This window comes from Diadema setosum, chromosome 10, assembly GCF_964275005.1.
Source record: "Diadema setosum chromosome 10, eeDiaSeto1, whole genome shotgun sequence".
In the NCBI taxonomy this organism is placed as follows: Eukaryota; Metazoa; Echinodermata; class Echinoidea; order Diadematoida; family Diadematidae; genus Diadema; species Diadema setosum.
In genome coordinates, this window is record NC_092694.1 from 1,169,300 (window position 1) to 1,191,651 (window position 22,352).

Sequence of the window (22,352 nt, forward strand, 5' to 3'; positions counted from 1 at the left end):
AACTCTCATGCGAAGTGAAGGTGTAAGATACAGGTGAACATCTGTAATCTTGGTGAGCATCCGCAGATCAGACGCAGAGTCCCAGGCATACACATCGAGGAGATGGGTCCACCGAATGTGTTTTCCACGAAACTATACAAATAATCATAAAAATTATGTTACAGAGGTCATATATACCTTGAATCTCCAAGTATATCGCTTTAAAACTGCATGGCTTTGGCATGTACAGTTTTTTTTTATTATTTAAACTTATCCTGCAGGACTTATGTTCTATTTTTACTAAATATTTGAACAATTCATTTATTACACATATACACATATATTTAATCCACTGAGTTTCCATAGTACTCAATATGATTATTTTGATATAACGTACATGGTTGTAGCACTTATGTAGAAGAATAAAGCAGTGTAGACCAGTGTGTTTGTTTGTATGCGTGGACCTACAAAATAAATTTATGTTGAGTGCAATCATGGACCTACGATCCATGGTGCTATCAAGTCAGGAACACAAAGAAGAGTTTTTACCCCTCTACATGTATGGAACAAATATTTCTACTGCATATTTTCATTGCTTTCAAAAATATATCAGAGATGTATAAGTTCACAATCTTTATTCAGCGTACCATTGCAAAATTGTTTATCTGAAATTTACCTGAAGATTTCGGCTTTTACGTGAAAATCCAGAGTTCTCCACATTGTTTCTCGTTGTCTTTATCAGATGGGGAACATCACAGAAGAAATAGATTCTTCTTTCCCCATCTAATGGATGCACTGTCCAGTTAAAATGTCCACACATTCTGTAGAATTTGCGGTTCATCGACGCTCCATCCGAAACAACTGCCCTTACTCTCAAGCCTACTGTCTCTAATGCCATGACAGTTTCCATCACACAGTCATAAATCTCACTGCTTCTCAGGGTCTTTGTGGGAAAGAAAGCAACTGCCTGTTTTGTTGATGAAAACAAGCCTCTTGCCATCAGCATGAAGGCATGCGTCGCAAGGGGTGGCTCCACTGGGTCATTAATGTCACTCTGCACTTCTTGCTCAAATAATTTCAACTCGGTGTTGATGTCCCCGACATCCACAAACCCCATCAACTTTCCCGTTGACGCTGAAAACGCTAATCCCGACTGCAACTTCATCTCATCGAACAGAAGCACAATATTAGCCATATGATCTTCACTTAAATTCATATCATTCACCATTTGTTTGATAACATCGTCATGGACCCCAGTTTTGGCTTCAGCATAGTGCGTATAATCGTGTAGTGTACTTTGGGCTGGTAAAATCAACATACCACTTTCCTTTATTAAGTTGTAGGCAGCAGGCGACTTGTGGTATATCGCTATACACCACCTCAAAATCTCTGTACTCCATCTCATTCCTCTTCTGTCCTTCATCCTCATCGCCCTCTTCTGCTCCTCCCAGAGGTAACGCCCAGCTGACTTTGGCGGCAACAGATTGTCGAGTTCTTGCTGGCAATTCAGCACTAAGTCTTCTACCAAAGCATTGTTTGCTGGGTCCTTCATGCATGTACTTTTTTCCTGGAAGAATGATTTTACACGCTTTTGAAGGGAGTGGAGTTTTTTCTCAGTTTTTTCCTTTTCACGATGTAATCGTCTTGCACGCATCTGAAGTTCATCTTTGTCAAGGTAACAGAGCTTTGTTGAAGAGCTTGGTGATGTCTTGTCCAGGTCCTTGACTTTTTTCTCCTTCCAAGATACAAGGTCTCCTCTTCCAATCGAACAAATGCTACACTTGTCTTTACTATCGGCAATCAATTTGCAGTGCACATGACGTACTGTCGTTTCTGCTGTGATTGTGTCTATTCTAAACACCCTGGAGGGCATGACTCCTTTTCCAGAGAGGAACTCCACGAAGTCTGGATTGCCAACACAAATCTGACACTCTCCAATGACTCTCACAAGTTCAACTGCTGCATCACTTTGCACCACTGCAGGGAATTTCCTCAACAAAGGATGGTCCGCCTCTAACGACTGTCCTGCAATAGATACTTCCCAGGTGGTATCATTATGCAAGGTCAAGCATTTGGGAACCGTAAATTCACTCTTAGACTTCGTCGCAATTGTCACGAACAATGTCCTGTCCCCCTGCTTTGAAGTGGCCATTTCCACTGATGATGACCCTACACGATTCCACGATTGAATCGATATCTATCTGTTCCTTGCCGTGGCAGATCCTACAGTCTTCCGAATGTTCTGTGAATGAACATATCACGATGCTGACATTTGTTGACTGCTTTTTAGATTTTTTTCGCTTGAATCTTCCAAGCTTGCATTCACATGGCTTGCAAATGAAGGGTGGATATATCTCACCATCCTCTCCAACCACATCAATCTCGAGGGCATCTGATATAACTTTGCTGTAGTTTTCCTTCTTGTACGGCTGCCTATCTTTCTGAAGTGCATTTTCCACACCACATAAGCGACAGTACGATCGAAGATTCGTCTTATGTTGTGAGGCCATCTGCACAACCTGTGATCTTGCACCCTACAACAAAATGAAATGTAGTAGAAACAAATTGCAATGGTTAACAAATCTGAAAATACAATTGCATGTAAAAGCCATTTTATGATTCATACACTGTAGATACACTGTATGTACAATCATGGTAGATTCTAGATTATTGATCAATTTTGGACTGCAGGATATACCTTTCATGAGAAGCCAAACAAAGATTCAAAAGACTGGTGCTAATGACTAATACATAAATGTACTTTGGGTGGATGCAATGATGAGGTGTTCATATTCAATGTAGATATTGTACATGTATCTTTTAATTTCATACAAATTAGAAAAGTCACATGAAATACCTGATAGCACATTTCCCATCAATCTTGAAAATATGCACCAAATCGGTAATTGGACACTGGTGATATCCAAAAACAAACTGTGATAAGAATTGCTCAAAACATGGAAATAGATATGCTTATCGTAGATCCATGCTGAATATCACTTCTCTCGTTCTGCTCTGATTCCACAACTTTCGCTAATAAGTACAGTAGGTCCTAAAGATACAATGTAAGGTCATATGCACACTAGTACCTACACAATCTGACACTAAAGGTAGCTATCTACAAGTACATGCATGTGTCTGTCTTTTAACAAGGATATGCTTTAAAAATTTCCATCAAAAGCTGGAGGCTACCTTTACTTTCACTTCAAATGTGTACACTGTAGCGTAGGTACAAGGAAATGCTTGCTGCATGAGCTGCGAAAAGAACGGCAGCGAAATCAAGATCGCGATCGGATTGAGATGCGAGTTCGAGTGTCATGCATTCGATGCTCTTCAAAGTTTGTGAAATAGACTAGAACTAGAAGACTAACTAGATCTTACGAGTAAATAATATTGGCATATGCACCTCATGACATTGCCCATTGCTAGACTTAGGCCTAAATCTAGTCTAACACTGGTTACTAACTACATGTAGGTTCATCTTATTATTACATGGTTTAGTCTTAGAAGCATTTCCCGTGATTTGGTGCTGTTTTGATGCCTTGAATTTGAGCTTAAGCCCTTAGAGGTTCATTTTTGCGCCACTGTTCTTTATGTTGGCTGGTGTAAAGAAGAGAGTACACAGGCTACACACGAAATCGAACCTATGGGACTGTACCGTCCGCGTACCGTATAGTAATTAGTGTACACCGCACAGCACACATGCACACAATCCCATCCCATGCACACACACGAAACCCGGTCCGTGGCCGACAACAAACGTAGCTCCGCGACCTCAAATAACAATATCGACTATCTTTGCATTTAGTTGTAAATCTGACAGGATTACAAATGAGTTACTGTGGATCTGATGTGCATTATTTCCATGATAATATCCAAATTCACGATTCAATATGGGTGACCTGGCATGGCATGGGCGACTGTGTGTGAACTTGCAATTCGACTCAATCATGACCCGGATATCACCATTTTGCACAGCAAAATATCGATTCTGTGTGAACGGGATTGCGTAATGTTGTATTTTTTACGGATTTTCACACAAAATATGGTTAGATTACAATGTATTCTACAATTACGCTCGCAAACGCTCACGTATCTCATGGTCTTTTTTGATAGCAAAATATATTAAACTCGCACAAACACCACACTACATGACAGAAAATCCATAGGAAATATGATAAAAAAGGCTCTTTTCTGACCACAATTGCCGAGGATATGTTCGCTAAACTTACCTGGAATTGTGCTGAGATGAAATATAGACAAAATATCGCAAAAAATCGAAGATTCAATCGAATTCCGTTGGGTTTTTTGGAAGATATCGAAGCAAGAATAGCGAAGAACTGAACATCGAACACCAGTGTGACCCGGAAGTGTTTATTTTCTGCGCAAGCTCAATAGCTGCTGGGGTCATGAAACGTCATGGAATGGCTCAAGAGAAACAAAAGACGAGCAGGAAGAAAGTTACTACGTTTCGACGCAAGAGGGCAGCACCATAATCGGCGGATCTCGCCCTCGCAAAGGACGGTAATCAAAACACGCCTGCGGCGGTCGGTCGTAAAACCGGGCAAAGGGAAAGTAAGGCTCGAGGACAGATGGTAATCACCTCCCTGTCGTAAAATCTGACTGTCGAAAGTCCATTCGTTGTAGGTCCATGGTTTAAATTAGTTTGGATTTGTGCAAATTGTTACAACCCATCTTGGCGCGAGTTACTACAATACTTGGTGGGTGTGAAGACTGTGTGGTATCTGCCCGGCTGGTATGTGACGCTGCGACTTGTCCGGCCTGCATGTGGGTGTACAAGGCCACCCAGCTCATGGCGAGTGTGCAGCGCTCGCACGAGCCAGCAAAATCCGCAGAATTTCTAGTCATAAATCGGAACGACCGGCAATGAGAATAGAGATAACGATCGCAACGCTTCGTTGAGCCGCTGAATAGCCCTGAGACGGTATTTCAGGTTTATCCCTCACAGGGTACTTGCTTGGACTGGTTGGTGTTCCGGTACATCGCCTCTGAAGTTGTGATGCATTCGTGTTCAATATAAGATACGTATTGGTTGGAATGAATGCTGGTGAGACTAGGATGGCATCCGGTGGTTCTGCAGCAGAAGACAACTCGTCCAGCAGCCTTTGCGAGCATTCTCGAGCGGGCTTTGCTGCACCGTGGGTAAACTGAATATCTGGACGGACGTCGGAGAACGAAGTTCAGTACTTTGGAAGGGACAAGCATGTCCGACGTACTTCCAGAATTGACGTCGGAAAACGAAGTACAGTACTTTGGAAAGGACGAACGTCGGAGGACGACGTACTTCTGGACTAAGGTGCCGAACGACGAAGTACAAAGGCGGACGTCGGTACTTTGTAAATGATGTCAAAGAACGACGCACTCTAGAAACGACGTCGGGAGCGAGAGTGAAAATTCACTTTTCAATGTGTTGGGTGAATTAGATATGAGAGTGAGAATGTGCCGTTGAAATCAGATGGTGTGAAGTGAAAGGTGTAGACTGGTGACGTACAAGTGGTGGGAAACTTAAGGTTTTATCCTCTATTAGAGTGATCGTATATTTCGATCAAACGGACGGTCGGCTCGGTCTGCATAAGTGCCAAGGCCCCGTTGTTCGCTACAAATAGGTGTCAGGAGTGGGATACTCTGGAACAGGATTTAGTAAGAAAGTTTTGCCTCGGAGAAAGTCAAAATGGATTCTGAAATTCGACGTCCAACGCCGCGGGATGTAATGCAGCGGTTGGAGAATAGTTTGGCTGAAATCGACCAGATGATGGCAGATCTGCCAACGTCGATGCAGCCAAAAGCAGAATCAAGAAGTTCACAAGTACGGGCACCGGAGATGTCACCATTGCACTCTTCACCGATGGGGCAGTTTGACAGTCAAGTTGGTTATGACCAGCCCAGAGGACAGCGATTGCCAGAAGAAGCGGGAGGCCTACCTGGACAACATGCTCCGTTTTCACAGCCGGCATTCAACAGAGAAACATTGGCATACCCTGACTCGACGTTTGACACAAGAAGATTGTCGAAACCTAAGATGACTCCCGATAGGTGTGATGGAAGAACTCCAGTATCAGACTATCTCTGCCACTTTTAAGCATGTTGCAGAATTAACAAGTGGTCAGAGGAGGAAGCCACGGAATATTTGGCAGCAAGTCTACGAGGTCCAGTCGTGAAGTTGTTGTCACAACAGACGGGACGCCGCTTAACTTACCATGAATTGGTTGACCGAATGAATAAGCGGTACGGTCCAGGCGGTAAGACAGACGTGTTCTTGGCCGAGTTGCCGCATCGACGCGGGGGCCCAAAGGAAACTCTGCAAGAGCTAGGGCAGCACATCCGCGACTTAACAGCACTTGCGTACCCTGACTTTGATCATAACGGCCATGATAGACTTGCGAGGGGGCATTTTATGGATGCCATTCTGGATCAAAGAATCAGAGAGGGTCTATTTCGAGCGCAGCCTCGTACTCTCGACGCGGCGGTGGAGGCAGCACTGAATGTGGAGGCGTTCCTCAAGATGGAAGGCGGGCGAAGGGACCAGAAAGTGTCTGGTTATAGTCGCGCATCACTGGAGGAGACGCAAGGAAATGTTGCAGCACCGACTCACGACAAATTGAAAAACTGCTCGAAAATTTGATCGCCAAAAGAGAACAGCGCATCCAGCAAATTACCAGCCAAGCCCAAGAACGTATGAATAAGCTAAGTAGGCCAAACATCAAGTGTCACACGTGTGGAAGAAAAGGCCACGTTGCGAAAACTTGTCCACAGCCAAGGCCTCTCTCTTCAACTACAAGTGAAACTCGACGATGTTACAACTGCAATGAAAGTGGACATCTGAAGAGAGATTGCCCACAACTCAAGGAGGCATCAGATTCTTCGCGGGCCGCGACGGAACAATCTCATGGAGAAACCACTCGCATGCTAGCTGAACAGAGAGATGAGGTCAACAAGACAAATGAGAAGAAGAATGAGTTGAAGCGGTCCGAAGACAAAACAAAAGGAGAAAGTCCGAGAATGTCACAAGATGCGAGACGACATGGACTATTTGTAGAAGGGAAGGCAAATGGTCAACCCATCACTTTTCTTCTCGACACGGGATCATCTAACATCCTCATCTCAGAGAGAGCGTTCAGTATGATCATGGAGGCAAAGAAGCCTTCTCTTCGAACTTCCACGGAGGTTGTTCAATTGGTGGACGGCTCCCCACTGAAAATTGTGGGAAAAGCAACAGTGGAGATTGAGTTGGGAAACACTCAATTCGTAACCGAGGCAACGGTGGCAGACCTACAGAATGATGGAATTCTAGGTCTCGACTTCTTCATCAAGACGAACGCCGTACTAGACTGCCGTAAACTAGAGTTACGAACTCCATGTGGGAATATCCCATGCAGAGACCCGCATGGGCGAGCGTTCTGTTACCGGATGGTAGCCGCGGAGAAGACGAGAGTGCCCGCAGGGCCCGAAGTCATACTTACTGGGGCAGTAAAGCAGTCAAAAACAGCCTTCAGGACAGGACTGATTGAGCAACCTCACGAGACAGTGGCCCCTGAGAGGAAGGGGTCCACCCGACGAAGGTCGAGGAGTGGGAAGCATCGTTCGCGACTGAGTCGGTCACCCCCGAGGCGGACACGCCTTCCTCTTCGACGTAGTCCCTCACCTCCAGCGTCACCTCGGCGAGAAGACAGCAGCAACCCCCCGGACAGCGTTCCCGTAGAAGTGCCACCTTCGAGCCCAGTTCGTGAGGAACCGAGACCGCCACGAGAAGCATCCAAGTTGTCGGTGTCACCGGGAGGGAAGACGCCCTCTCGAGCGACTTCGCCAGTGAAAACGGCCTCTACAGATGGAAGGTCTCCGTCCCCTGAGGCATCTGCAGAAAGGGCTGCGTCGCCAGCAAGGAGTATCTACCGGGAGGCTTCATCAGCCGAGTCCACCTCGTCAGGAAGAAAGAGTCCCTCACCGGAAGTCTGCGACGCAGGAAGGTAGGAACCCAGACTGTGCTGGACGGCAGGCACAGAGTCAGGGAAGCAGTCAATCGGATGAGGGGGATGTCGACGTTTGCGTCCACGGTACTTGAAGACAGCATGAGGGAATTCGTAATTCCAAACAACGTCGTTGTCATCCGACGCACGGATCGGTACATCAGCAAGATTGGGGAATACATCGAGATTGTCACAGAGGAGATGAAACGAGTGGCGATGGAGTGAATTAGAGTGTAGTGAACATGGACTATAAGTGATAGGTTGAATGGACAGTAAACCGGACTCTGTGAAAGACATCCGTTCCATACTGCGTATTTTCTTTGTTTTGTTTTCTCTTGCCAGTTCACTTTAGTTTGAGTTACTTTGATTTGTTTCAGATATGTTTCAAGTGTTCTTTGTAGTTTGGTTTCATCGATCAGAAATCTTGAGAAGTGTGTTTCTTGAATTTGTATTATGCAAAAGATAAATTAAGCTTGATTTGTTAAGCTTGGGGAAAAGCTTGGGGACCAAGCTTATTAGAGGGGGGAGTTGTGTAACAAAATTATATTTATTTTTTGTAGTATGTAGTGCATTTCATTTGGAATTTGTGCGAAACCATTGTTAGAGCAAAATGTGTTCATAGAAATTCAGTAACACAATGTAGTCGTGGTTACTTTCTGCTGATTTATACATGTAACAAGCTATGCATTCTAAAAGAGTGTTTGAATTGTTCCTTTAAGTCAGTCTTCTGTAATAATGATTATATGTCAATTAGTGGTTTTTGTGGAGATTCAGATAGTGATAAAAAGTATGGATGATAAGTGCAGCGATAATTCCTACAGTTAGTTCAAAGTTGTGTTACAGAGGTTTGACACATACATTTAGCATTGTGTGTGTATACGTTTGTATACAGGGTGGCCATATGACACATTTTAGACAATTAACGTTGATTAATTAGTAAACATGATCAGTTATGGGACTGAATATGGTGTTGATGTTTGATTTAAATGGTTTCGATCAAACTGTGAAGAGTTTAAAGGGATAGCTTAACTCTGTGTAAAATAAAGAAAGAATAAAGTAAATTTTAGAAGGAAATTAATAACCATGCCTATAATAATTCAGCATAGGTACTATTAGCTACCTCATTTTTCACTTCTAAACAACCCCTTTAGCTTGTAATATACGCGCACGTTACTCTGTTCATACTCTCCGTGCTAAGCAGTTGAGAAGAGAGATTGATCCTCGGGATAGTATTGACTTTGTACTGTCTGTGCGCACGGTACGTGTTCTGAACGTGAGGATGTACACACCTATACCTGTAAATAAGCAAGTTGGTGTTCCGGTACATCGCCTCTGAAGTTTTGATGCATTGGTGTTCAAAAGAAGATAAGTATTGGTTGGAATGAATGCTGGTGAGACTAGGATGGCATCCGGTGATTCTGCAGCAGAAGACAACTCGTCCAGCAGCCTTTGCGAGCACGAAGTTCAGTACTTTGGAAGGGACAAACACGTCCGACGTACTTCCAGAACGGACGTCGGAGAACGAAGTTCAGTACTTTGGAAAGGACAAGTACGTCCGACGTACTTCCAGAACTGACGTCGGAGAACGAAGTACAGTACTTTGGAAACGAAAAGTACAAACGACGTACTTCCAGGGCGAACGTCGGAGGACGACGTACTTCTGGACTATGGTGCCGAACGACGAAGTACAAAGGCGGACGTCGGGAAACGACGTCCTTTGACATGATGTCAAAGAACGACGCACTCTAGAAACGACGTCGGGAGTAAGAGTGAAAATTCACTTGTCAGTGTGTTGGGTGAATTAGATATGAGAGTGAGAATGTGCCGTTGAAATCAGATGGTGTGAAGTGCAAGGTGTAGACTGGTGACGTACAAGTGGTGGGAAACTTAAGGTTGTATCCTCTATTAGAGTGATCGTATATTTCGATTTGCGTATTCTGAGGAATTTCGAATGAAAGAACTCGGACGACACTATTCACGCCTTAAACCCCGCATCAACGAAGCCTTAAACAATGAAAGGTAAACTTCCTGCTATCAAGGGGTGGATAATCACGCAACCAGTATTTTTTCTTCGCCATTGATAGCAGAATCAGTGACGGAATGGAGCAACAGTGTTGGAGGATCGGCATTATGTCTGCTAATTTGTAAAATAATTTTTCCTTCCCCTTTTGTGTTCAGATCCACAGTCAGGGACGATAACTTACTCTGTCTCCTACAAGCTATCGTTACTATCTTAAAGCGTGAATTTTATGAAAGGTTACAAGTGATCGCGGAATCAGTTCTTCTGCGTGACTCATGCAGGCTTTTATAATAGCATACCAAACTTAAATCGTTTACCTGTATAGAAAGGGCAGGGATACATACTTATCGCAATCATCCGGATTTGAGAGTGATACACTCTACTACTTTTTTTCATCTTTCCCCCGACAAAGACCATGGTAATTCAAAACAAACAAACAAACAAACAAACAAACAAACAAACAAACAAGGAGTTGCATTATATCAGAACGTACAGAATTTTTGTGTTTCATGTATGTATAGGTCATCTCTTGATGTATAGTAGGCATTTGTTGTGGTTTTTACAGCGTTTCCTAATAAATACCTATAGCGAAAACCGAACACAACATTTATCAAGGAGGGAAGGGAACTTAAATTTAAATATAACATAGATATGGTTTACAGAAATCAGACATGTAAATAAGGCAATCATATACATCCGCACGGCAAATTGTAATCTCTTATTTTGATTATCAAACATGATCATCTGCATTTACGTGCTTTTTTCTACTTTCTTGAACTTTACCTCATTTTCTCTTTTTTTTAACAATTGCTCGAAACATGTAAAAATCGTAACACAGTCTGCTATCCCACAATATAATATTCCACTTGATTCGTCACTTATTGTTGGTCGGGTGGCGCCAAATGTTGGAATCTCGAGCGATGATACACGGCATTTTGTTTGTTGGTTTTCGTCTCATCGCTCACAAGAATTTTGACTACGATTACAGAGGTATCATCTACAAGACATAACTGATGGTTTACAGAAGTGATCATCAATTCAGTAAGGATTAGTCAAGTCATGAATTCACTTTACCCATCATGTCTAATCGAACTACGACATTGTTTCGGTAACCGCGCCTTTTTATTCTCATAGTTCAAACTTATTCTTGACATAATCAAAACAAATAATTCTTTATATAATTTCTCAAAATACTCAAAACATGGCCTAAGTCAAAACTATCTACAAAGATTGCATACGGCAATCTTTACTAGCCTAAACAAGTTTTCTAGAGCTATCAGTTCCCCCTATGACGATGACTGTAATGTAATTCGTTTTACCCCTTCATGGAACACCCATTGCAAGTACACTTTTGTAATTGACATGTAGATGACGCTGTTAATCTTGTCGGTCTCGTGTGTCTTGTTTGCCTAGTGTCGGTCTCGTAGGCTTTCATTGCCTTGTGCCGGTCTCGTGAGCTTTCTTTGCCTATTGACGGCCTCATGAGCCTTCTTTGCCAAGTGTTGGTCTTGTGAGTCTTGTTTGCGTACTGTCGGTCTCGTGAGCCTTTATTGTGTAGTGTCGAACTCATGGGATGTATGACTTGTGAGCCGTATCACTCATGGGCTGTATGACTTTTTAGTTTTGAAAAAAAAAAAAAAAACACGTAGTATTATCCTCTGTAATAACCTTACTGGCGTTACTGTTTTATCAAATGTGAGGGTGTCTGATGGAAGGCTATACAAAAAAAAAATACAGTTCCCAACGCTCTAAATTATATTACTCAGGGAAATAATTGTTCACATTGAATTAGAATTAAGATTATTCATCTACGACTCTTCTTCATACAACATGACGCGTTTTACGTTAAAACATACATGTGTATCATCCTCCCTGGAGACAATATCAAATTTTCATGGCGCAATATTTTAGCAATTTTTTTTTTCTTTACAATCACAACAACGTATTTTGTCATGAGTTTATTCCATTTAGAAAACATTTCGCTTTTTCGGATTACCAAACCTTAGCATCAGATTTGGATTAATGGGACTTTTTTCCTTTTTTTCGGATTGACGAACCTTCGAAATAACGAACCTTACTTCATTTTCACATTAACGAATAATAGGAATAACGAGTCTGCCGAATAACGGACCCTATTTCATTTTGCAATCAATGAACCTTCGGAATAACGAACCCTATATCATTTTCGGATTAACAAACCTTTGGAATAACGATCCCTATTTCATGCTAGCATTTTCGAGCCTTCTGGATAGCGAATCCTATTTCATTTTTGGATTAGCGAACCTGTAAAAAAAAAAAAAAAAAAAAAAAAAAAAAAAAAAAAAACAACTTTGAAATAACGCCACAAATGTAAGGATTATTTTAACGAATTTTTTTTTTTCATTTTGGGATTAACGAATCTGTAGATATGGTGAATTTGTGTGTTTCGAATTTCCGATTTCCGAAAAACGAACAGCACCCTCATCATCCCTGGGAAATGGTATCAAGATTAATTGACTTGGTCGGGAATCTTCACTTCCATCACTCACTTAACGAAGATATTTTATTCGTAATTATCCTCTAGTTTTAAGTTACAAATATGAGCTTCATTAAATGCAGTGGAGTCTTACATTAATTCCATTGATCAACCACTCTATCTGTCTGTACAAGGCAAAAAGGTCCATTGAGGTTGAAAATGTACTTGCTTTAACTCATCAGTCAAACTTTTTGGAGGGAAAATAAAAACAGTTAGAGGGGATTAGGAAATGACTTGATATATGTGACCCGCTACAACAAAATGATCCTAAAGTCGGGCGAGGTCGATTATTTGAAAATTGCATGATATAATCCCGTAATCTTTCTGCTTTAAATTGATACTTAACACATTTTATAAAAAAATAATCGGCTGCGGAGATATCGACGTTTAAAAGAGAGCATGTCGAGACGTCTGGAAAATCACTGTTTCGAGAAAAGCGCCCTAAAAGTTCTGCCCCCCCCCCCCCAAGGAAAAACGCAGTATCTCCATCCAGCTCCATTTCTAAACAACCGAGATTTCACCATTTTATCTTTTTGAAAATTCCTTCACTGTAGAATTTTAGTCTATCTAGCTACCAATTTTCCTGGAAAATATCATTTTGTGTTTTTGTTTTGTTTTTCAGTTATTGATGAAAATGTAGATACTTTGGGGAAACCCCACGCAATTAACTGATTTCCCCAAGGAAAAACGCAGTATCTACAATGGAACGAATTTCCCCAAGGAAAAACGCAGTATCTACAGCGGAATGACTTGGATTAATCTTCTGCCATAATTATGTATGCATGTATACATCATTGTTCAAGTATTCTCTGGCCCTGGGGGATGCATCCTCCATCCCCCCCCCCCCCCATTTATGCCCTGATTACAGAGTAGGCTTCATAAGATTATTGAATAACAGATCGTTCTTGGAACGTTTTGCTTAAAAGTGTATCCCAGACCGATCTTGCTGTAGGCCTAACGTTACGTCGATACGTGTTTAATATGAAGCTTGCCAGGGCTGTAATGTGATGCTACATGGCCTAGCCGCTAACTAGCATCTATAATACTAGATCTAGATCTGTACAGTCTAGGTTACAGTCTGTCTAGACCAAAATAAATCTAAATCGGATGTCTGGACCTAGATCGATCTAGACTAGGTCTAGTTTTTATATCGTTTATTCTAGGCTGGCTACGTAGCAGGCTACACGAGTCTACCGCCTCAGGCTATAGTTACATGCACGATGCTCACAGAAAAAAAAAATAGCCTAACGTTAGAACTGCAGAAGGTTTAAGCCCTACACGAGCCAGGACTCTTTGATTAAAAAAAAAATACATCTAGAACCGGTCTAGAATGAAGTGACATCCGCTCTCTAGGCCTATTCCTTCTGGATTGAACCTCAGTTTAACGTCATGTAAATTTGTAACGTAACTTTTTTTTTTACTTGTATTCGTTGTAAGTTATGTAGCATGCAGCATGGGATCATGCATGCATTTTACGCAACCCAGTCTCACTAACCAGTTAGAGTCTAGACACTGTCTAGATCCGATAAGAATTAAAATACAACTTATTCTTAACTTTCTCTATTTCGTCCATTTACCGTGGGTACCTATTTTTCCCATGGACCCTAATCTATAGTATTGTCAACTCTGTAATTTTAAGACATAAGTATGGTATGGAGTAGATAATTGAACATTGACACTTCACTAGACTTAGGATTCTAAAAAGTGGTTAAGTTTTAGACTTCTTACTACAGGCCTGCCCTAGAGTAGGCCTATTCAAGTCCTACACTAGATCTTTCTTTAGACTTTCGGAATACGGACCCTGAAAGTTCTGATTAACGTTAAGTCTAACATTAGAAAAGAGACGCAAGACTCAAACGTTAGGCATAGCCTACTGTCTAGTCTAGACAAGTCTAAAAGAATTAGACTTAGATCTAAGGGAGGGTGTAACATGTTACATAACCTGACGTTTATCCGATACAACACAAATAGATCTATTGCCTTTCGAAGAAACTTTCGGATTCGGAGCCTGAGGAATTTTGACAAGGGTCTAGGCTTAACAAAGTTACTTCACAACAAGTTGTAGTACGGATAATGTTCATCATTGAGGTAGAATATGAAAGAATAAAGCGGATCGTTTATCACACGAAGCGAAGTAAACACAAATGTATGCATTTGTGTTTACCTCGCTTCGTGTGACAAACATGCATTTGTGTTTACTTCGCTTCGTGTGACAAACAATCAGCTTTATTCTTTCAATATTGAAATAGTTTTGAATAACTTACTCATTATCTGCAGATAAATTTTTCTTGAGGGCTAGGCTCACTTTCCCCACGACAACATTTTGTTTTATTCCAAGTACACACTCCCACTGTATGCTGACTAGCCGGGCCCTGTGCTGACTGCTGCACAGCATCAGTGCAGCTAGCTGCAAGCTGTCAGTGTTGTGTTGTATTGTTTAATGTGCACTCGGTTAGTCTTAATCACACACTGTGTTTTATATTAGGATCACGATCTCATCAAAATATTTACTAATCAGTATTGTTTCGGTTAGATATTTTGAACATTATGTCTTATTATTGAGCAAGTATATCTAAAGAAAGTAATTTACGTTCAAATTACAGAACAACCGGCAAAGTATTCACATATATAAATAACAGTGTCTGGTAATTAAGACTAGCTTTGTAGATACTGCGTTTTTCCTTGGGGAAATATTCATCATGTAGATACTGCGTTTTTCCTTGGGGAAAGTGCAAGTTGAGTGTACATACTGCGTTTGGCAGTTACGGAAAAGTGGCTTTCTAAACATTTTTTCAAAAATCTGAATATGTCATATGAAGAAGGATTGCCCACTGACTATATTTATGCAAAACAGTGAAAATCGCCAAAAATGTTAGATACTGCGTTTTTCCTTGGGGGGGGGGGGGGTAGAGTTTTCCTTTCGACGCAATCGTGATCAAGGGACACGCAAGTCAGTTTTCACCTCTGGACAAAGAAGGTAAGCCCTAGCAACCCCCGAAGAGTTCATTCAAGCACATCAAGCGTCGGCGGTCTCCTCACTAACCAATCAGTGACCAGGATGTGAGAAGCGGCTGATCATAGCGCAGTACCCCACCCGCACGCACTAGTCGGGCGAGGTCGATTATTTGAAAATTGAATGATATAATCCCCTAATCTTTCTGCTTTAAATTGATATTTAACACATTTTATTAAAAAAAAATAATCGGCTGCGGAGATATCGACGTTTAAAAGAGAGCATGTCGAGACTGTTTCGAGAAAAGCGCCCTAAAAGTTTTCCTTTCGACGCAATCGTGATCAAGGGACACGCAAGTCAGTTTTCACCTCCAATCAGTGACCAGGATGTGAGAAGCGGCTGATCATAGCGCAGTACCCCACCCGCACGCACTAGTCGGGCGAGGTCGATTATTTGAAAATTGCATGATATAATCCCCTAATCTTTCTGCTTTAAATTGATATTTAACACATTTTATAAAACAAAATAATCGGCTGCGGAGATATCGACGTTTAAAAGAGAGCATGTCGAGACTGTTTCGAGAAAAGCGCCCTAAAAGTTTTCCTTTCGACGCAATCGTGATCAAGGGACACGCAAGTCAGTTTTCACCTCTGGACAATAGAAGGCAAGCCCTAGCAACCCCCGAAGAGTTCATTCAAGCACATCAGTGTCGGCGGTCTCCTCACTAACCAATCAGTGACCAGGATGTGAGAAGCGGCTGATCATAGCGCAGTACCCCCACCCGCACGCACTAGTCGACTGGGCAGTGTGCGAGCTTCACGCTTCGTTTAGCTTCAAGCAGCAAACTGACCAATGAGATCACTTTGGTCGTTGTTAGGGGCGGAACCTATCTGTGGCGCTCAATCCAAATTTTCGAACCAGTTTCTGCTTCGTTGAAACGCCAAAAAACATGGCTTCTGGTAAGAGAGCCATTGCTGCAATTTTGACTTATATTTGGATGCCTTCGAGATTAATTGATGAGCAACAGTCACTCTAAATGACGACATGATAGCAAGAAAGCATATGTATGGCTAGCGCGATCCGTGTACTTAAGATTAATGCTTTCCCGTCACAGCTCTCTTATCTAAATAGGTAATATTAACAGTAATTCAATAGTGACGATGAAATTTGTGTCAGTCACTAAAATATCATCTAAGCCAGCAGTCATGAGAAGGAGACGGAGGTATGTACTATCTTTGTTTACTGGGAACCTCATTCCGTCTAGCCAGTAGTCACATTTGAAGATAGCATTCATTGCATAACTTTAAGCTATTTTGCTGAGAGCCAGTGACAGTGCTTGTATGCTTGACTGAGTCTGGCTTACTGGCTAATGCTTTAGATATTCAATGTAACACACTCCTGGAAATTATGGAAAACTACGGAATATTCCACTCCAAAGACAAAGTGACTCCTGAAAACTGCTCCATGAAGAGTATTTCCTACTGATGCTCCCACCTTATCCATACTGAACAAGGCAGAATCGTTCCGGATTGTTGGTGCATGTATTTCCAATCCCAACTTCATAATATATTGTGTCCCTGCATTACAAAACCAACAAAAAAAAAATCGCCAGACATAGATTTTTTTTTTTTTTTTTATTCGTGTGTTCCTTTTTTTTAAAGTTAGGGGCAGATTCTGAAAGAGCATATTCTAGGCTTTCACACACAACCTAAATGGGTCAATTCCTGGCCTGACTAGCATTAAACTAGTCGAGCACGGTTAGTAAAAATTGCTATACGAACATGATGATAGTAAAATGCGGCAATGCAGCTAGTAATGCTCTGCTGGATTAAATCAGGCCATGGTTTACTAACCCAAAGCTAGTCAATCAAGTCTGACTAGCATAGAATTGTATGCTGTACTAGTTTGCAGTGTATACGCCAAGAATTAGTCAAAGTGGAGGAACTAGTGTAAAGCTAGTCGAAGTGGAGAAACTATCATAAACTCGTTGATCTTACGAAAACAGCGCATGTTAGTAAAACTGAAGGAACTACCGTGAACTAGTAAGTCAAGCTGGCAGAACTGGGGTGAATTCCAGTGAATACTTATTTGAATGCATTTGGTTAGGCCAATAGAAATTGAGAATTCCCCTGTCATGTGTTTACTTTAAGCCAATCACCAGCCGCAATTTCCCCTGGTTTGGGCGCGGGAAGGTTTACCTGAGCGACGCGTCTGTCGCCTGTGCGTGGACGTACTGTGTGCATGTGTATACGATGTGCTGTGCGTGTGTTATATGCATAGGATTTACGTGCGTGTGACCGACAATCGTGAGAATCAGAGCCTGGATGTAATGGACGTGAGAAAATTTCTGTCTTCAAATGGAGTGGGGCGGAGATATTATTCACATTTTTGAAGGTAAGCAAACCATAGATCGATCTAATTATAACTTGTTGAGTTTTTCCAGTACTATGGACTACTACCTCTCCGTAAACGACCATCTAAGTTACCTTACGAATAACCCCGGGCCCGGGACGCTCCTTGTAACGTTAGTGTACACAGTTAGCTATGGGGCTGGTCGCAGTTACCTTACCATAAACACCTAACAGCTAGAATCCGAGGCCGAAACTCAACTGTGGTGTTAGGATCTAATAATACTTTGAGTCTTTGTGCATGTTGGGATGGGGCCCGGCCTATTCGCGGACTATTTCATAAGTCTTTAACTTTTTAACGTTAGAAACGCATTTTTCAAACAAAATAGAGTCTAGACCAGGTTATGATTTCCAAAATTAACAAAAATGAACTCGTGACGAATGTAACCGTCATTGACATTGTACATCTGACATTGTAACTGTGTGAGGGGGCTACTTGTACTTTTGTAGGCACCTAGATTCTTTAGAGCGAAGTTGAAAAAAATGCCTCTCATGATACATCGATCATCAGGAGCTATCTTCTAATAGAGTTCTAAAAGTTCTAACGTTAACATTATGCGTTTCAGAAAATATTGGAACACACTAAACTCTGAGTCTAAATTCTCCAGAACGTTAGTCGTACGCCTAGCTAACGTTAACTACTACACGTAACAGTGTAATGTTAGATCTTAGAGAAACTAATAGAACTAGACACGGTCTAGTCTACATGTACTTAAGTTGGGGTTCTACCGAGGTAGGGCTTACTCTAAGTCTAACTGTAAAAGTCTAACCGTTAGTCTAAACAAGTCTCACAACCGTTGGCGTTAATTGTAGGCCCTACTCATTTATTCTATTCCAACTAAAACAGCATTAACGCGAAATAGGCCTACTATTAACGGGTTAGGCCCAACTAGTATTAGTAGGTAGTCTAGAACTGCGGTTAGGTCCCCACTCACCCTTCACCGCTATATATCTATACATGTAGCTGGGGACTTCTTTCAACCTCCATAGACTTTGCGCATTAGTGGAGACACACACGCAGAATGAGAGGGGACCGATATCACGATTTAGCCCTAGAACGTAGTAGAAGCAGAACCTAGACCACTGTTAAACATCTAGGGCCTACATTGAACGGTTTTCCAGGATAAGCTATATCCTAGGGCCTAGGTCCGGTTTCTTTGCGGTATTATAGACCTAACGTTAGGCCTACAGTGCAGTGGTATGAACTCTATGACTACAAGCATAGCATCATGCACACAGAGATGATCACTGTAAAGTATGTAGAGGGAGACGTCTGGTCGAGTTTAGACCACGGTTAGAGATCGACGTATATAAAGCTGTGCTATAATTAACCCTATTTTAACTGGGAGGTCAAATTGACCCCCTTCTCGACATTTCACGCCACGATTCCACAACGCGCAAAGATTTTGCCGCGTCATTTCATGACTTGTTTTCATTGAAGTCTCCCGCATATTTTGAGACCAAATTTGCGACGTCCGGGTACACCGTTTTGAAGTTACGCAATGTTTTGCATATATGCATGTCAACCTGAAAACAGCTCAAATTCATGATTTCTGTGCAAATCCTATGCAAATTGTGGTTTGTTTGTTTGTTTTTTGTTTTTTTGGTTAATTGATATGAATTAGATTATTTCAACTTTTAACCATTGAAATTAATCAATTCTAATGTAGATAAGCTTGAAAAAGTGTCTGCAACAAATTTTGGAAAAAACAAACAAACAATGGAAAACAAAAGATCGAAAAAACAGTAAAATACATGAAAAATTAACAAAACAATAAAAAAACAAAAGAGACTGATTTTGACTGCGCTATTTTTTAAAAAGAAAATTGTTTGATGTGTCTTGAGGAACTCTGACACAAAAATTTAGCAATCCTTCAGTCTTTTTGTTGGAATTATATGTAAAAATATAATTTCATGCATAGATTTACATAATTAATTTATTCAAAAATATAAAATCAAAATTTTTTCTATTGTATGACCGTGTAATCTTGTAGTTGACATCCGGCTCTATTTTCAGGCAAAATTTTGCGGCGATCGCGCGATCGGCGGCCGAGATCTGAAAGGGGGGGGGGGGGTCACCCCCCGTAAAAACTTGGTCTCCAATAGCCCAGTTGAAATAGGGTTAATGCAATAGACTAGAAGCGTCTAGAAACTCTACATTGCTATTGAGTCGACAGCCGAATCACTGACACTGTGTTGCCAGAAGGTGATCTCGATTGATACGGTAATAAAAAAAAATGGTGAAATTTGGTGATTTATATAATTGTGATGACCTATGTAGTAAAAAGGACTTTTATTTGCCACCACATTCGAGCATCCACACAGCTGGGAGAATACCATAGTGCTATTGCACTCCCACGTCATGTGTGGCAATCATCTAAGTAAGAAATACGATGCATGCACTGTTAAGTGTTAGTCCACTGTGACATCACACTTCTAGCTGAAGATCAACGTGCTCACACATCATGGAGATCGATCCCCCTTTTTAGCAGACGACAACGGGTACTATATTTGAACATTGTTTTTTATGAAAGTTACAGGTGACCTTAGGCATTGAAATTTGGCAGAGATCATCTTTGGGTCTTTCTAAATAATTATGCTGATCGATGTAGCTAAAAAGTGATTTCTAGCTTTTCTATTGATGCACACTTAGTATTTGTGTGAACAAAACGGAACTGCATATGATTTGTCTTGTGGAGATGAGTTCTAAATCCATTTCTGAACATTTGTGTTTTCATGCTTTCCTCCAGATAAAAAGACGTAACATGACAGTTCTTCGGGAGTGATGGTGATTTAAAGGAACTCGGTATAGGGGTCATCATTTGGAGAACGAAGACAGATTGATAGCTGTACAGTCTCTGTCACACCACGAGGGTGCAGATCACCAGATTGAAGAAGTACATGTAACAGATGTGGCCAACGACTAGCCATTGAATGCAGGGTTGACGAATGCTGGAAACACCGGGCCAACATCAGCGAAGGAGCCTCTGAGATATGGACTTCCATTGCACTAACCCTGCTGTAAGCTATTCTGTTGTTTTCCACGATGATTAATGAAGGGAGACTAGTTTGAAATTGATTCACATTTATTTTACATTCTAGAGTCTCAGTAATTACATAAGAGGCTACATTAAGAGACTGAAAGCTTTGTTGGTTTTGTTTTGTTTGAAGAAATGATTTTCAAGTATTAATTATTCTTCATGGAGCAGTTTTGGAGCTGTCCTTCTCTCTGAAAATGAAAGCCTTGAGAGGTTAGTACTCGTATTTAAGAAAAATGTGTACTTGCTGTATCGACAGAAGTGAAAACCATGTTATGGTCAGTCTTGAGTAGTGTAAGTAGAGCTGAACGTTGCTTATGGCAAATATGTATATTAAATGATTTTGCACTTCAAATTTATAATGTAAACTGGAGGGACCTATTATCCTCATGCCATAATTTGTATGATTTGTAAAACCTTTAAATTTTACTTATTTGCCCAGGAATTCAACACACACATCACTCCAAGGGGGAGGAGATACTGCAATAGCTGATGGAAGGAGTTCTGACTGCTCCAAGGAGACACCTGCTTTAATATCCAGATCATCGTAGCATATTTCTTGTTGATAATGGAAGCAGAAAACTGTACAGCGTAAGTTCAATTGTTTGAATACTGGTCTGGAAAACCAGTTTCCCATTGTCATGTCTTGTACTATACATTTCCGTGCAATATAGCACCATCTAATTTGCCTGTTCACTTTTGTTTTTGTCTTCTCAAATATAGAGAATAACAGTCTAAAATGTGCCCCCCCCCCAAAAAAAAAAAAAAAAAAAAAAAAAATGAAGGGACCGGTAAGTATAACATTGTAAATGAAGTGATGGTTATAGATTTAAAAATAAAGACTGATATACTTGTATGAAACATGTAAACAGAGTGTACCTACAAGACTTCGCGCTGACTTATTTTCTTGGTAGCCCCATTGGGCCACATGTAAATGATAATAGTCCTAATACTTATGATATAATTATAATAATGATGAATAAAAAAAAATGGAAATTGATTTGCCATAAAGTTCGATGGATAATCACATCTTGTATTTTTCTACTAACTGTGCACATCCACACTTAACCCATATGCATGAAATTTTCATTTGTATTAACTGATATTTGGTGTAAGAAGCACATGAATAAATGTACTTGAAACAGCGGTACTGAATAGCAATAGAAATTAATGCCAAGAAAAAAAAAAAACATGAAAATAGTTCAGCCCCTTAAAAGATTGAAATGAGGGTCAATATTTTGATGTTATATATTTGCTTCGTAGAATATGATTAACATTCTTCTTGCTTCCTTTTTAAATTCAGATACCCAAGTAGTGAGCAAAAGACGCGTTGAAGCCAAGGCAGTTGCGATGCAGTACCCCACTTTGTGAGACACCACACAAGGTGCACAAGGATATGTAAGTTTATACTCATAAGTTTATGTGATCTACAACTTTTTAGCCCTCTTTAGCAG